A 4,299-nucleotide genomic window follows, 5' to 3' on the forward strand; every position below is an offset into this window, starting at 1 on the left:
CACTTACCTGGCCCTTTCCACCCACACAAGGTGTGAATATTCACAAGGTGAAAATATCAACACAAAAACGACTTACCTAATTTTCTTGGGGAATATTTCATCTGCTTCTTTCTCTTTGGTCAAACAGGAACTTCTTTCTCTGGTGGCAGGTCCTTATTATCATCCTCCACACTCGTAGCATGGCTTCATTAGCCAACTTTATCCCCCCACCATGTGTCCTTAGGCTAACATGGGTCTTCATGTGGCTAAAGTTGCCAAAGCAAAGAACTGTGTCACATCAGCCAAGTTGCTAAATAATGCATGTAAAGGATAACTTTGACTAACATATTAGCTTTTAATTTGCTAGATTAAAATTGGAGGGGAAAATTAATTTGACTGTCTTTAAAATATGTTTAATATTAAGGGCTAACGTTACAGTAATGGAGTTTAATAACTTTAGCTAAAATTAACTTACAGCAAGGTAGGATTGGCTTGAATTACCATAGCTAACATTACAAAGAAAGAGAACATAGTCAATGTTATTTTCTCAAATAAAATGTAAAGTTAATAAGACACATACCTCATATGTATTAGGTGTCAAACTTTGGCTTCTTTTTAAACAGGAGGTCTGGCCGTTATAACTTGTGTTAGGTTTGCCCCACAATATGGAAGATTTCTTCTTCACCAACACACTGCACGCCTGTTCGTGCACTGCTGCCTCTCACTGGTGGAGATGGTGTATTGCACTATTTAACCGCTGTGTTTAGAAATGGGGTCCAACCGACCCCACACACGTAAAACTTTTATCATTTGCCACAGTTCTCTACGTTTGCCTCAGTTCTCGCACGCATAAGGGTTAAAACAGCCTTAAATAATGTTTCAAATGCTAAGTTCATAAGTGCTTTGTAGACATCTTGCTGTAAAACTTTAGGATCGATTAAATTAAGACTAAACAACATGGCAGAGCTTTATAATATTACTACATAAAGCTAATTTTTAAAGTTTAATCGGTAATACTTTTATAACAAATTTATGTCAGATCATGATGTCTTGGTTAATGTCATAACAAAGACAATTTTGTCTAGGTTAATGACAAGTTGTCATAACAAAGACAATTTTGTCTAGGTTAATGACAAGTTGTCATAACAAAGACATTTTCAATAATGTCAACTTTGTATTAAAAGTGTCATGATTTACCGAATGACACTTCATGACAACAGTCATAAATATTCATGAAGACTTATTAATGTTCATGACAGGTGTTATGTCATGTTTATGACAGTGTCATGACAGTCTTATTCACCCCCCTTCAAATAAAGTGTTACCACTGTCTTTCAGCTGGAACAAGATATTTAACTCCAGACAGTACAATGAATAGGTTTCATTTCTTAAACAACTATGTGGAAAGGCACATCCTGTGGTTCTTCTTATGGCTGTGCAGCATTAGTGAGGCTAACTGGAGAAAAAGGCTTCAGTTTATTAGGAAGCATAACAATTGGACTCTAGACTGATGGAAGAAGGTCATGTGGTCTGATGAGTCCAGATTTACCCTCTACCAGAGTGATGGGTGCATCAGGGTAAGAAGAGAGGCAGGTGAAGTGGTTACCCATTATGCCTAGTGCCTACTGTACAAACCTGTGTGAGCAGCGCAATGATCTGGGGTCGCTGCAGTTGGTCATGTGTAGGTTCAGCAACACTATGAGGTCAGCTGACCACCTGAATGACCATGTTATTTGATCAATGGACTGTTGCTTCTCTGAAGACAGGGGATACTCCGAAATGCCAATGTCAGGAGGATTTATTAGGTTAAAATTATGAAAGGCGCAACCTCCACAGAGTCCAGACCTTAACCACAGTCAGAATCTGTGTGATGTTCTGGAGAAAGCTTTGCCCATTGGTTGGATTCTCCCATCATCAACAAAAGATCTTGGTGAAGAATTAATGCAACAATGGAGGAAATAAATCTTGTAACATTGCAGAACCTTATTGAAAAAAAGTCACAGCATATGTGTTCTAATCAAAGTTAAAGGCAGTCCAAGGAATTAGTGTGTGATCTTTATAATATATTTCATAGCTTCATTCCATTTAAGAGCAATATTAACTTAATATAACTCTAGAATCTTATTTTCTGGATAATAAGTGAGCTATTACAGCGGTTACAATATCTTATGTGTTTTATTAAACAAACGAGGCAGCAAGGTGGCTGAAGTCATCCCACTGCTGTTACTCTCCTGACTCGAAAAGTGAGGTATTCACAGCTCATGTGAATTGATTTACGTATGTTGAGGTAACCCACACTCCAGCTGTGTATCAAATACAGCCGGCTGGCAGCACAGTTGGTTTTGAGGGCCCAGGCCTTTAGTGCTGTGAAAGATACTAAAGACCTGGGCCCATATTCACAAGGAATCCTGAGACTGGAAATGGTTCCTAGTGACATAATTTTAGGAAAATTCTTAGAATTTATGGAATCCTACAATTTATCTCAGATTTTCACCTTGGTAAGATAAAGGTTATTCACAAAGCATCTCAGGCTTTAAGAGAGCTCCTAACCGGCTGTCTGAGAGACAGGTTCTTGGATATGGAATCATATCCAAGAATTTAGGTTTGTCCCTACATGCAACCTGTGTCCAGATATGCATTATGAAGCTGTTGTTTTCTCCTTAGCCAACCAGCAGTTCTGGTCTGCAGTGCAACTGAGGGCAGCAATTGTGTTATCACAGGTCTTTTTAAAGCATCGGATGGATGTGATAGAGAAGTTTCTGGTGGTTAATAAAGCAGGAATGAGTCAAAAGTGGACACCAGAACTAAAATCTCTCTGTACCTTGGAAGTGAAAGTCAGAGGCCTTTGTTACAAGAATGTCTGCTACTGGAGTTTTCTGCTCACAGCATGACCATCTACAACAACTCTGATGGTACATGTACTATATGAGTAACAACAACATTTAATTTGCATTTAAACTGAACAAAGTATTTTTGAATTGAACTGAATAAACAGGGAGAATTACCTTCACAAGTATCCCCATATCTACTGGGCTCCCCATTTTGGCCGAACATGAGGAAACATGACACCCCTTCAACACACAGGCACTCTTTAGCCTTAAAACAATGTTGTCTCTCATTTGGATTGAAACTAGTGTCTCATTTCTTAATGGATCCCTTTGGATGTTGGCAGAACGTAAAACTGAGCTGAGATACTTCTAACAGGAAAGCATGTTAGATTGATTGTTTAATTTTTGTTCTTAGTATCTCTCTCTCAAAACAATTGTCAATTCAGATGGCAAAATAGATTAGCTCTTTGAGGGATTTAAGTTTGTCCCGACATGCAAGTTTGTCCTTTACTTCAGAATTGAATAACTCCGTATTTCAGACATTGTAGGAACCATTAAGAGGAAACTGCAAGCATCATTCTGTTAAATTCAGTGAGACTTGTTTTCTTGTTTAGTGTTCCATAAATGTAGTTTCTTTGTGATTTCTGTTTTATTTTCTTCATGTAAAAGGCTGTTGAAATTCAGGTCGGGTGTAGACATATGGATGAAGTCTGTCTAAAGCAGGTCAGAAAGCTTGAGGAACGTTTGTTGTTTAGCTTGTGACTCAAACCGGTAACGGGTCTAACGCTGGACTTGGAAAAACTCTGTTGTTGACTGAGGGACTGGAAAGCGGCTTCATATTTAGCAAATAATTTCTAAGTATCTCTGCTGGGTCAGACTGGGCTGATGATTCTGTCATGTCCATGTTTACCTTCCTGATCAACATGTAGACATCCTTCAAAAACTTGGATGCAAGAAAGTGTTGGTTTATTTACAAAAGTGTTTTATTTGCAATTTGGAAATGTGCAAATATATGTAGTGGATCAATAGAAGAGGCAGTAGATGGGACAAGGACGTCAAGGTAAGAATATTGTAGAGTGAATGGCTTTTTCTCACAGATTTCAGTTAGTTTAGCTCTGGAGGAATACAGCTGGCGGTTGGTGGTTGTTTGAGGCATCTGGTAATGGTAAGAACTTTCCAGAAGAGGCTGAACTGCCTTTTGCAGATCAGACATGGAGTGGAGCTGCAAAGAAAGACTGTGTAGTACTTGACTGCTTCCAGAATGAGGATCTGTCTAGATATCCAGGCTTGGACTTCAGAGAGCACAAGCCAGTTCAGTTTACTTATCCCTAAAAATCAGCTAGGTGTTTTTTTTCCCCCTTTGAACTGTTTCTTGCAGGAGCAAATACTCGTATGGATGTACAGAAAAACACAAAAATGAATTTTGCATAATAGTGGCCCTTTAATATGCTTACCTCTCTGTATCAGGTTTAAACCAACTAGAGGGAAGAAA

The 4,299-nt window shown here is 38.6% G+C and overlaps 1 long non-coding RNA gene across 2 annotated transcripts in view; it reads right to left on the reverse strand.

The window, feature by feature from the left end:
* The window catches only part of LOC107838508 (uncharacterized), a 59,710-nt gene extending 58,990 nt beyond the window's left edge, over window positions 1-720 (reverse strand). For both annotated transcript variants that reach the window (XR_001664587.1, XR_001664586.1), the window contains exons 1-2: window positions 560-720; window positions 77-245 (exon numbers count right to left, since the gene is read on the reverse strand). This is a non-coding gene — a long non-coding RNA (uncharacterized LOC107838508). The remainder of the gene's footprint in view (window positions 1-76; window positions 246-559) is intronic.
* Window positions 721-4,299: the final 3,579 nt, after the last annotated feature.

This window comes from Poecilia formosa, unplaced genomic scaffold, assembly GCF_000485575.1.
Source record: "Poecilia formosa unplaced genomic scaffold, Poecilia_formosa-5.1.2 Scaffold267, whole genome shotgun sequence".
Taxonomy (NCBI): Eukaryota; Metazoa; Chordata; class Actinopteri; order Cyprinodontiformes; family Poeciliidae; genus Poecilia; species Poecilia formosa.